The 13631-nt window shown below is 40.3% G+C and overlaps 1 protein-coding gene across 1 annotated transcript in view; it reads right to left on the bottom strand.

Moving 5' to 3' along the window:
• Window positions 1–13631, bottom strand: part of L3MBTL4 (L3MBTL histone methyl-lysine binding protein 4) — a 329281-nt gene that overhangs the window by 160523 nt on the left and 155127 nt on the right. The window lies entirely within an intron of this gene.

The raw sequence follows: 13631 nt of genomic DNA, 5'->3' as shown, positions 1-13631 counted from the left end.
CACACCACACCACACCACACCACACACCACACCACACACAACTCTACAAACCACACCACTCCACACACACCACACACACTACACCGTACCACACACCATACTAGATCACACACATCAAACCACACACCACACCACCACACACACACACTACAACCCATACCACATTCCACATTACACCACACACACCACATAACACACCCCACACCACACCACACACCACACCACCACACACACACTATACCCAATACCACATCCCACATTACACCACACACACCACATAACACACCTCACCATACCACACCACACACCACACACTACACATCACACCACACACCACACACTACACATCACACCACACACCACACACTACACATCACACCACATACCACACCACACATCATACCATACCATACCCCATACCACACCCCATATTACACCACACACACACCACACCACACCATACCACACCACACACTATACATCACACCATGCACCACACTGTACCACACAGCTTACAACCCCACACATCATACCACACACCACACCACACACATATATAACCACTGCAGGCCAGAGATGAATTCTGTCAAACCTAAGAGACAATCCATCTCTAAAGATGATCAGGATTTAAACCTCCTTGCTCTGTTTTGTGATTTTCCTCAGTATGCCCTACCCTCCCTTCCCCCTTTCTTCCTTTCTTCCACATAGATATCAGCTCAGGTCCTGGAATGTCCTATCCCATACTGTCACACTGTCTGGGCATTATTTCCCTGACAATCCCACACTTTCCTTCTCCCTCCCCAGCTCTCAGACTTCCATTTTCTGTACAAGCGCCCTATTTCCTTGTCCTCATTTCAATACTTTCTCCATTTCCTAGCTCTAACTTTATCTAGCTGTTAGTTGAAGATAGTGCATTCTGCAGCTTTCTTCAGGAGAACATGTTCATTTTCTCACGCCCTATGTCTCAGGATTGGCAGGGACATCAGTGCCCTATTTTCCTCCCACTGCCTCTTCTAGACTACATCCACGTCTCTCATCTTCTTTAAGACACCTGTTCTTCTGAGGCTGATGCCACGGGATCCACCACCACTGGCCCTCTCATTGCTCTTACCCATTTGCCTCTGACACCCACCTCACTCAGGAAGACTGTAGGCACCACTCACTGTGCTCTACTCTGCCCCAGCTCCAGCAATCACCCAAGACACCCTCAGTACGTACACAGTCACACCATCGACTACGCTGCCCTCATAGATAATTAACCAACTCTTTTCCAGTGGCTTTTCCCCCCAGATCCATCTGGGCCACACACAGAAAGAAAACCTTCTGGATCTTGTCATTACCAAAATGACACTGCTTCTAAAGATCACTAAGCAAACAGTTTATCTGATGACAAAATCCCATCCTTCCAGATTGCTTGCGCAGGTAGCATCATTGCTGATGATGTTCTCAAAACCATTGGAATTTCCAGGCCACTATTTTCCTTTCTTTTCCCATCATCAATCAACAGTCACCTTTCGTCATAACTCCTTTCCCTCATCTTAGAATCTGTCAACCAGTATTTGACCCTCTATTGCAAATAACTTAAATTCCTTTGCCATTCTAACCTTTTGTCACAGGTGGCTGTTAAAAAAAAAGCCAACCATGGATCAATTGTACTATACTGCTGCTCTGTGTTTTGTATAGCTAAGTTCTCTTGGGGGAAAAATTATACAACAGTGCAGATTAATTGTTACCAAAACTACTGTCTTCAATATCACCTGAGCCACTCTATACTCTCCCAGCCTTCCACTAATCTCTACCCTTTGGCTCTCAGTAGCTGAGCTTGCCTGCTTCTTCACTGAGAAAACAGGAGCTTGCTCATCTGTGAACCATCATTTCATTTCCCTCTTTCCTTTCGATCACAATGAAGAGCACATGCTCCCCTCTTCAAAGCAAACCCCTCATCGTTTATATTTGGATCTTATCCTTCTCATTCTCCAGGATCTTGAGGTGATCATATATTCTAATTGCTCCTGGACTATAAAATCCTTTTTACCAACATTTAAACATACTCCAGTGTCCTCCGTTATAAAAATAAATGAACAAAGACAAAAACAAAACAGAAAACAAAAGTTTAAAACTCTCCTTGGAACTCCTTGGAACCCCTTTACTGCTGCTCACTCTTTTCCCCCTTCGTAGCTAAACTTCTCATCAAAGAAGTTATCTCTCTTTCCTCACATCTCACTTCTCAAACCATGTCAATCTTCTAAGGTCAGTCATGACCTTTATGCATTACGCCCAACATGCACTGCTGAGTATGCATCGCACTCATTTTCTTGGTACTATTAATCACTATCTCTTTCTTGAATTGTTATTGTCCACTAGCTGTGGGAACGTCACACTCTGACTGTCCCTCCTGCATACTGGCATTCTCTTGTGATCTCTTTTGCCAGTATTTTCTCCCTTAGTTAACCTTAAAACGTCAGAGAACCCCACGTTTTCTTCCTGGGCTATCCATTTCTACAGCTTCATTTACCAACTGTATGCTACAGATGCTCCTAGGCTATAGCCCAGATACTCTTTATGCTCCAGATGAATACTTTCAACTCCGATACATGTCCATTGGGATCTCTTAAAGGCATTTCAAACTCAACATGTTCAAAACTGAAGTCATCATCTTGTCTCCAACCTTCTTTTCCTCTATAGCTGCTCATCCCAATAAATAGCCTTATGCTCTACGCCAGAAACCTGGAGGTAATCCTTGACATCTCCTCTCCCTAATTTCACTCTCATGTGACTTCCAATTAATTCTCAATTTCTTAAATATTTCTTTAACCTGCCAATTTATCTTCATCACTACTGTGAATGGTCTAATCCAAGTCATCATCGTCTCCTACTTGGAGAGTTTCCATAGCCATTCTTTACTCACTCTGACCTATTCTCCATCAGGTAACTAGAGTGACACTTGCAAAACACAAATCTAACCATATCACTTCTCCTTTAGCACCTTTTAATAGCTTGCCATTGTTGTTAGAATTAAATCTAAAAGCCTTAGCCTGGCCTACCTGAGCTGACTCCTATATACCTCTTCAGATAAATGTCATTTGACTTTTCTCCATATTCAGTATTCTGCATCTGGTCTTTTCTGTCCCTTGAGCCCACCTGAGTCTTCCACAATTTAGGACATTTGCATGTTGAGATGAGATTCCTATGTATAAGCCTGGATATCGCCTATTTCTCTTTCAGGTCACAGCTTAGATTTCACGTCCTCAAGCTACCTTCCAGGAGTATGTTAGGTTCCCATTTTATATAGCATTTACCTCAAAGACAAATTAAGTGATTATTTGTTTAACATTTATCACTTTTATTAGACTATAAGCTGCAAAACTGTGTATTTCATCATTGTGTCACCAGTACCTAGTCTGACACATAGTTGGTGCTCACGAAATGCTTACTGAATGAACAGATGAGTATTCCACAGTTCTTCCCTCAAGATGCTCTTGGTCTAGAAAAGAGGCTTCTATATAAACTAGAATTTTGCATTACAGTGTGATTATGTTACACAAAAATACTGACTGAGGCTCGGTCCCAATGTGTGATGATATTAAAAGAAATATTTATACCTCAAATACATATATATATATATCAAATATACATATATATATATATACAAACACACACACACACACACACACACACACACACACACTTTTTTTTAAAAAAAAGGCACAGCTCATAGTGACCCATGCAGGGATCAAACCGACAACCTTGGTTTTATTAGCAACATGCTCTAACCAACTGAGCTAACCGGCTACCCCGTTAAATTTTTCAAACAATAAGAAAGTATGTCTTACACACTTATTATGCTCTCACAACTTCACAAAACAGCTTGAGGGATAAAGAGAAATAAGAGCTGCCCTATGTAAAGGTAGCTTTTGGAAACAGCATTACAAAGAAAACAATTTTTATTTATGGTTAAGATAACAGAGTAGGTAAACTCTGTGTTTGCATCCTCTCATAACCACATCAAAATTAGAACTAAACTCCATCATTGAAGTCTAGCTGAACAGAACTCCTACAACTAAGGATATACAGAAGAAGCCACCTCCAAACTGGTAGGAGGGGCGGAGACATAGAATGGGCTGATTCCACACCCAGGTGTGCCAATTAAAATTCAGGAGGCCTATCTCATCTGTGGAGGTTCCCCTAAACCCCCAGAGGAGCAAGGGATCTCAGCCCCACACCAGACTCTCTAGGTGAGTGTTCCAGGGACAGGGAGAGAAGTCCCCAAACTTCTGGTTGTGAAAACCAGCGAGATTGGGGCTGAGTGAGACGAGAGTGGCTGGAGCCCCAGGTACTCCACTTAAAGGGCCTACACATGGATTTATTGGCTGACAGACTCACTGACTCTGAGCTCCACTGCTGGGGCAGCAGCTAGAAATGCCCCAAGGACACATGGGGAGGAACTGAGTTGTCTGGCTTCAGGGTGATGTCTGGAGGGGCAGCTTTCTCCCTGACAGAGGAGCTGGCAGAAGCTATTGCCTCTTTGTTGAGCTCTCCTCCCTCCGCGCTCACCTGAGACCCTGTGCCACCCAACCTACAGGCCTACCCAAGCCACTTCCAGTGGCTTTTCCATACAAATGGCCAGACTTGGCTCATGTTGTGGAACTTCTTAAAATCTCTCAAAGGTTTAAAAATCCCAAACAAGCAGCATCTGGACTGGGTAGGCCCCATACTCTTGCTAAAGCAGCCCCAAGCCCAGCACTAGCAGCAGCTAGCCTTAGTTTACAGCTTAGCTTCTCCCAGACACCTCCAAGACCAGTACAAAGGGTAACCATCTGCAAATCACTTTGTAGTTCATACCAAGTGGCCCCAAGCAGAACACAGGCAACAGATGAACTTGGCCTGCAACAGAGCCCACCACCCCACGCCCCCCACACCGCCGCCCAAGAGGTCCCAGAACAAACACACCTGGTAGTCAGCTTCAGACCACACCAGAGTATCACTCAACCACATTCACAAAAAGAAACACCCAAAAGGCAGACTGGACAGGCACCAGAGCCCTGCTAAAGCAACTCTTGCTCCATAGGGTCAGCCCCTGCACAATAGCTCCTCCACTGTAATCATGGCCAGTCCTCAAAACAAATCAGCCTGAGGGACAATCCCTCCCATTGACATGCAAACAGCAACCAAGATTCAATTACATCAAGAGGGCACACACAACCCACACAAGGGACACACCTGGAACACCTGACTCAGGTGACCAGGGAGACTGTGCCACTGGGCCCCACAACATACTTACTACATAAGGCCACTCTTCCAAGACTAGGAGACATAGCAGCTCTTCCTAATATATAGAAAGAAACACAGGGAAGTAGCCAAAATTCAGAGACAAAGAAACATGTCCTAAATGAAAAAACAGAACAAAGGTCCAGAAAAATTACTAAACAAGATGGAGACAAGCAATTTACCAGAAACAGAGTTGTTGAAAACACTGGTTATAAGGATGCTTAATGATCTCAGTGAGAACTTCAACAAAGAGACAGGAAACATAAAAATGGAGATAGAAAACAAAAAAGAATCAGTCAGAAATGAAGAATGCAATAACTGAAATGAAGAATACATTAGAGGGAATCAACAGATTAGATGAAGCAGAAGGTTGAATTAGCAATTTGGAAGACAGGTATCAAAAAACCCCCAATCAAAACAGTGAAAAGAAAAAAGAATCAAAAGATTGAGGATGGTTTAAGGGGCCTCTGGGTCAACATCAAGCATAACGATATTTGCATTATAGAGATACCAGAAAGAGAAGAGAGACAGCAAGTAATTAAAAACCTATTTGAAGAAATACTGACAGAAAACTCCCCTAACCTGGTGAAGGAAATGGACATACAAGCCCAGGTAGCACAGAGAATCCCAAACAAGATGAACCCAAACAGGCCCACATCAAGACACATTATAATTAAAATGGCAAAGGTTAAAGACAAAGAACCTTAAAAGCAGCAAGAGAAAAGCAGTTAGTTAGCTATGAGGGAGATCCCTTAAGACTGTCAGCTGATTTCTCAACAGAAACTTCACAGGCCAGAAGGTGTTGGCAGAAAATAATCAAAAAGATGAAATGCAAGGATCTGTAACTAAGATTACTCTACCTAGCAAAGCTATCATTTAGAATCGAAGGAGATATAAAGAGTTTCCCAGACAAGGAAAAGCAAAAACAGTTCATCACCACTAAACCAGTATTACAAGAAATGTCAAAGGGATTTCTTTTAGAAGGGGAAGAAGAAAAAAAGATCAACAATATGAATAATAAAATGGCAATAACTACATATCTGTCAATAATTATTTTCAATATAATTGGATTAAAAGCTCCAATCAAAAGACATAGGGCGGTTGAATGGATAAGAAAACAAGACCCTTACATATGCTGCCTACAAGAGACTCATTTCAGATGAAGAGACACACACAAATGGAAAGTAAAGGGATCAAAAAAAATATTTCATGAAAATGGAAACAAACACAAAAAAAGTTGGAGGGGCAATACTTATACTAAATGAAACAGACTTTAAAACAAAGCCTATAACAAGTGACAAAAAAGGACCCAGTAATCTCACGTCTCGGTATTTAACTGAAGAAACGCAAAAGACTACTTTGAAGAGACAGGTGCATCTATGTGTTCTTTGCAGAATTATTTACAATGGCCAAAATATGGAGGCAACCTGGCGGTCCATCAGTGGATGAATGGGTAAAGAAGAGGTGGTACATATATTAATGGTATATTACTCAGCCATAAAAAAAAGAATGAAATCTTGCCATCTGCAACAACATGGATGGACCTAGAAGGTATTGTGCTGAGTGGAGTAAATCAGGTAGTGAAAGACAAATGTCATATGATTTCACTTAATATGTGGAATCTAAAGAACAAAATAAACGAACAAACAAAGCAGAAACAAACTCATAGATATAGAGAATATTTTGATGCTTGCCAGATGGGAGCAGGTTTGGGGGGACAGGTGAAAAAGGGGAAGGAATTAAGAAGTACAAATTGGTAGTTTCAAAATAGTCATGAGGATGTAAAGTATAAGGAATATAGTCAGTAATATTGTAATAATTACACATGGTGTCAAATGGGTACCAGATTTATCAGGATGATCATTTCATAAGTTATATAGTGTAACCACTATGCTGCACACCTAAAACTAATATAATATTGTATGTCAACTGTAATTGAAAATTGTTTTAAATATTAAAAAAAATAAAAATTTTAAACAAATCTAAGGAATTAATATTCAAAAACTGTAAACAAGTTCTCAATTAAGAAGTATTCTTGTGTTAGTCAATAAAAGGATCTATGAGAAAAGCAACACAGAATGTAAAGAGACATTTCTCCAAACTTAGCCTCACAATGCATTACGAAGGCCACAATCACAAGCCTGGAATATTAAACCCATATGAAAACCAACCAACACACAAATACTTTCCATCAGCCAGCTGAGATGTCACTCTGTGTGGACAACATTCCAGTAAACTTCCCATGAATGCTACTTAGTGTTTTCTTTCTTTTTTTTTTTATGACTATTTTAAAGCATTTGATTAAAAGGTTTAAAGTGATATTTTAGATATTTTTCAATGCATATTTATCTCCAGAGCCCTGAATGGATGTCATAATTCTTTCCTTATTAGATCTGTAAGGAGAGGTATGACTTCAACTTTTGGGAGAAAAATTATTACATTAAGATTTACAGCAAGCGACATAAAAAAGGAGTCAAGAACATGAAAAAAATGCACAGAATGTAACAATTTCCTTGGTAAATTTTGTATAATGTTTAATGGGTTAACTCAATGATGAATTAGACAGAGAATGCTTTGTGGGGGAAAAGAAACCTGTAAATTCTACAATCCTTCCTATTACTGTCTCTAGGATGAAGGGAGCCTATGGTAAAAGTTAATTTTTATCATAGGCACCGAGAAAATAACTGCATTTTCCCTAAGAATATCTTACTTGTAACTCAAATAATTGGGGCACTAGAAAAAACATGTTCTCACCTTGAAATCACTTCTTCAGAGAGACTGTCCTTGACCTTATTACCCTTTTTTTTGCCTTCTTTGTACCACCTTAGAGGAAATCGTTTTCCTAGTTTACCTGTTTATTACCTCCCTTCGCTACAGTGAGGGCATTGACTTTAATTTACCACTGTATCCCTAGCACCCTACTACAGTAGCGACTGGCACATATTAGATACTGAATAAGTATATTTTATGAATGAATAAAGAATCATAAAGACAACAACAATTAACATCTGTAAGCATTATTTTGGTGTATCCTGACCAGAATAATCAGTATTTTCTTCTTATTTCAGAGGTTGACATGTCTAAAATCAATCTCTAGTTTTCTATTTCTAAATATTATAAGCTACTTGCTATGTCAAGCAGCACTAATAACTTCTGATTTATTCCAAGTCTTCAATGAACATTTTACTCAGGCAGGAGTAAATCTAATTGCAGAGTTCTTTCTGCAAGGACAACAAAGAAATGGAAAACATACTTATAAACTGGAAGTTATCTGAGTAATGAACAATGCTTCACACTCACATTATATGTAGTAAAATGTCCTCGTGGATCCCCAAACGGAACTATATGGTTGCCATAAGTAGCCAGGACAGGCACTGTAGTTATTCACCCAACATCCATTCCCTCCTTTCTTGCTGACCAAAACCTGACGCGGGTCAGGACAGCAATGTGTCCAACTAAAAATACTGGCTTTCTCAGCACCTCTCACATCCAGACATGGTCATTTGACATTGTCCTGGACCGTAAGACCTAAGGGAAAGGTAATATAAAGATGTCTACAAGTGCTGTTCTTTTGTACCGAAAGGGCGAGGGTGACACTGGTGCTCTTTGTCCATTTCCTCCTTCTTTGACCTTCACAGAATGCAGATGGAAGAGCTCACGAGGTGACAAGCCCAAGAAGAAAAGCAGAAGTGTCGAAGAAGGCAGAGAATAAAGGGGAAGGCTGAGCCTAGATCCAGGACATGCCACGGGGTACCTACCACATCAGTGTCTGTCATGTAGGAAAAATAACCCTCTTTTTGTTTAAGCCATTGTAAACAGATTTTTGTGTTACTTGCAGCTGGAAAATCCCTAGTATAAAACAGCAATTTTATTATATTTGTTCTTTTGTGAAATCAGTTGTTCAAAAACAAAAACTAGGAGTGTTATGGGTATTAAATCTATTGTCATGTAAAGACGATGTAAGATATAAAGGGCAAAATCAAGAAATAAAAGAGAGTGAACTCATTTCTAGAAAATGAGAAAAAAACTGTCCTTTATTTCAAAATGGCCCAAACCAGCAACCATGAGTGATATGAATGGAAAGGCTTATTATTCCACCCAGAATGTGTTAGAAGCTGAGATCACCTTCCTTCTTCTGAAGAGAAAGCAGTTTCCTCTCAGAATTGTATCTTATTTGGTGTAGAGCTGACCCAGAGCAGAATGACAATACTGACACTGATTGAAGCAAATTCAAATACCTATGAGTTCCAGACTGAGGTTGGCCAGCATCAGACAATAAGGCCCAAGCAGCAGCATTCTTATCCTTATTTCAACACTAATAATTACCCGCTGCTGAAAAAGCATTCAGTTCAACCTGATTCATTTAGGAAGTGTTTTATAGAGAAATAACATTAGCATTGGGTGGTAATAGCCACTAGACGGTATACAGAAAAGTGAACCAAATTTAAATGTCACTGATAACAGATGAGTTAAAATACTTTATTTCTTCTTATGTTTTAAATAAAATAAAAATAACCACTGAGGTATTAGGTGTCTGTCACATGCCAGGCAGTAACCCTGGTGCTATTGATATGGCAACACACCAAATAGAAAGACTTGTCCCTTGGGAGCTTACCTTTTGGTGCCAAAGGCAGAATAAACAATCAAAAAATGGGATGTAATGTCAGACAGTGATGGTGGTAGGAAGATGTATAAAGTGGGTGAGGAAGAGAAAGTGATGGAGTAGGCGTGGGAATGCTTTTTAAGGCAAAGTGGTCAGGAGGAAGTCCTGACATTTGAACACAGAATAAAGGCATGAGACAGCCTAAGATGACAGCAGGAAGGCCTGTGTGGTTGGAGTCACATGGACAATGAAAAGGGTGCAAGAGATGAGATCACCTGGGCCAAAGCGAAAGGGTCTCCCTTGTATGCTGGGTTAGATGGGAGACACTGGAAAGAATAGAGGGGGGACTGAATCAGTGAGAAAATAATTATTGGGGCCCCATTCTTTGAGAAGTATTTACTTTTACTGGAAACTGGTAAAGGGCTTGAGGCGGGCTTTGCACTGTGGCTGCAACTAGAGGTAATAATACACTGATGGCTTCCATATGCGGTATTTAAAGCCATGGACTAGATGAGGTCCCACAGTTAGTGTCGATGGAGGGGAGAAGAGACCTGAGGACTGAGCTCTGAGAAACACAGTATGCAGACTAAAAAGCGTGAGAAAGGAGCAGCCAGGGCAGTAAAAAGCCAGGAGAAATGCATCCTTCACAGAGGAGGCCCGTGAAGACAGCCTGCCCACAAGGGAGTCAGTGGGTGTGTACAACGGCACCAAGGAATGAAGAACTGCACACTAGCCAGTGCGCAGGGCTGCGATGACTAGAACAGGAACATTTTCAGTGAACAGACACAATGAACAAGCTGAACAGAAGTTCAAAGGAGAATGGAAGAGAAAAAAGGGGAAAGTGACAGCTTAATCAATTATTTTGAGGAGTTTTTATATAAAAGGTGGCACAAAAATGGGTTTGTACTCAAGAAAGCATTTTTATTATTCTTTCTTTTTTTCTTTCTTTCTTTCTTTTCCTTTTTTCTTGAGCGATGATGGGAATATTTCAGTAGAAGGAAAACTTGATAATGCAGAGAAGAAAGGGTGTAATTTTATGGCCAGGTCCTTAAGTGGGCACAAGGGAACAGGCTGGAGGCCAGTGAGGACTGGCTGCTGACAGAACAGGGACTCTCACCAATTTCAGTGCAAGGGGAGGCAAAGCACTTATGTACAGAGGAGGGTGTGTTGGTAGATCGGGTGGGAGGATGACCAAATTGTCCTGAGAGCTTTTATTTTCTCAGCAAAAAAAGGCAGTAAGATCATCAGCGGAGACTAAGAATGGAGCAAGGGATGCAGCAGTATTAAATCTAGAAATAGAAATAAATATTTAAACATGTGCGTGTTCTCAATTCAAATAATTAAGCTTTCGCTGTCTTTATTTTGGATTGGAAACTTTTACATTAGTATCCTGGGTTTTTTTTCCCACCCCATCCCCAGGAAATTTATATTATGGTTTGCTTAGAAGATTTAATGAAATAATTATCCTTGAACATTAGAGAATGCAAATAATAAGCATATCTTTCAAACTGAAATTATAGGTTAATCATACTTATTCTCCATCTCCTAATAAAATAGGGACAATCAATACCCATTGTGCTATAATAATGAGTTTCTCAAAAAGAAGAAAAAAACAGTGTAACTAAACACCATGGATGCTTGTACTAGATTTCAGGCTATCAGATTTCATGACATATAAATTAAACAGAACAATAGTTTCGTGAAATGGAAATGCAACAAGATAATTAAAAAACAAAAAAGGTTCCCAAAAATGTGAATGTTAGACTTACTCGATCATCTAGAAAAACCTTTAAAATATAAAAATGGCAATATTAGCAGAGGAAGGTAAACTAACCATCCACCTAATGCAGGAAAACATTTAGAAATGTGCTAGTCCTGAAAGAGTAGTGAATACAATACTACTACTAATTCTACCACACAGAAACAATCACTTGGTAAGGAAAGACTGCAAAAGCAATGCAGAGTTTTCTAAATGACCCTTCCACAGATCTGACAGAACTTCTGAGCCGTTATGATAAAAAGTGAAACGTGGAATATTGCACTTTGCTCAGTATTTAAAGAAAGACAGCAGAACAGCTGGCAAAGATTTTCTTAGCAAGTCCGATAAAATGTATTTATCACATGTTGAGCTTTAGAGACAGAATAATATGGTGGGTAACTGGTTAATTACACAAGGACCCCAGAAAATGAGGATCTTGTTTAAATATGGGTACGGTATCAGGGAGACCAGGGGTTTGCTAGTAAAAGGAATGATTCCACCTGAGCTATCTGGATGAAACGTCTTAGATGTGGTGTGTACTGACGTAGGCCACTATAAAGAACAGGGAAAAAACTGAGGAACGTGAGAATGGTGTTACCTGATATATGGCTATATTGACATTAAAAGAGAAAGGAAGAAATATGGATTTGTTTCTCATTCAAATATGTCACACTAGCATTGTGAAGTAAAAAATGTGTACCATCAATTATATCACAACTATTTAAATATAGAAAACCAGGCCCTTTTTATATTACTGAACAGCACAGGCCTTCATAAATTGCCAACCTGTTCTGTAACCCAGTTTTTAACCATTGAAAAAAATCAGGAAAATGACACTTTTGATTTATGGAAGAAAAAAAATTGGAAAGGTCCACATAGATAATGCAGAAGTACAGAATTTTAAGAGTAGGAAAAAACTTTAGGGATTATTGGCTCACAAAAATTTGGTTTACATGTAACTAAACTAAACAGAATTAAACCTTTGTCTAACTGATAACCTTATTGTGAGGGACTGAGGGCATTTAATACAAATACTCTCTCATTAGACTGTCCTATTTCATTTTTTTCCCTATTAGTTTTAAGAAAGAAATCAAAGTGGATGCACTTTCTTCTAAACCTTAACTTTTAGACAATTCTGTCTCAAAGATATTATAAAAAACTAACACTACTTTTTTTTTTTTTTGCTCTGAAACTCCTTTGTCTTATATAAAACCAGCTTTTTAAAACATGACTAATTTGGGGGTGGCCCGGTGGCTCAAGCAGTTGGAGCACCATGTTCCTAACACCAAAGGGCACCAGTTCGATTCCCACATGGGCCAGTGAGCTGCACCCTCTACAGCCAAGATTGTGAACAACGGCTCTCCCTGGAGCTGGGCTGCCGTGAGCAGCTGGAGGTCAGTTTGAGTTGCTGTGAGCTGCCGTGACCTGCCGTGGGCTGCTGTGTGCTGACGTGTGCTACCATGAGTGGCCAGCAGCCAACGAGAGCTGCTGTGAGCTGCCGACCGACGACAGGCAACTGACTGCCTCAGCCGGGCAGAGCAAGGCTCAAAATGCCAGCATAGACCAGGGAGCTGCGCCCTACAACTAGACTGAGAAACAATGGCTTAAAAACTGGCGGGGGGCGGGGGGGACAAAAAAAAAAGATATATTAAAAAAAAACTAATTTGGTACTTGGTTTTGTAAATGTGTTACCACCTAATCTGAGTAAAAATCCTACAAAACCACTCCTCTCTCTCCTTTTCTCTCTCTCTCTCTCTCTCTCTCTCTCTCTCTCTCTCTCTCTCTCTCTCCATCTTCCCCTTCCCCCAGCTCCTGCCCTCCCTCCCTTCCTCTACTTTACCTCCTGCAACATATTAAATGGAAGCCAAAAGAATGGCAACTTAAGCCTTTCTTATTCCTAGGATTTTTCTTATTCACACGAAGGGAGGTAAGGGACAGTCCTAATACTGTAGGTATATCATGGGCGTTCATGAATTGTTTTTGAGCTTCCCTAATGCTTAC

This window comes from Rhinolophus ferrumequinum, chromosome 19 (assembly GCF_004115265.2).
Source record: "Rhinolophus ferrumequinum isolate MPI-CBG mRhiFer1 chromosome 19, mRhiFer1_v1.p, whole genome shotgun sequence".
Taxonomy (NCBI): domain Eukaryota; kingdom Metazoa; phylum Chordata; class Mammalia; order Chiroptera; family Rhinolophidae; genus Rhinolophus; species Rhinolophus ferrumequinum.
This window is presented reverse-complemented; position numbering and strand designations above follow the sequence as displayed.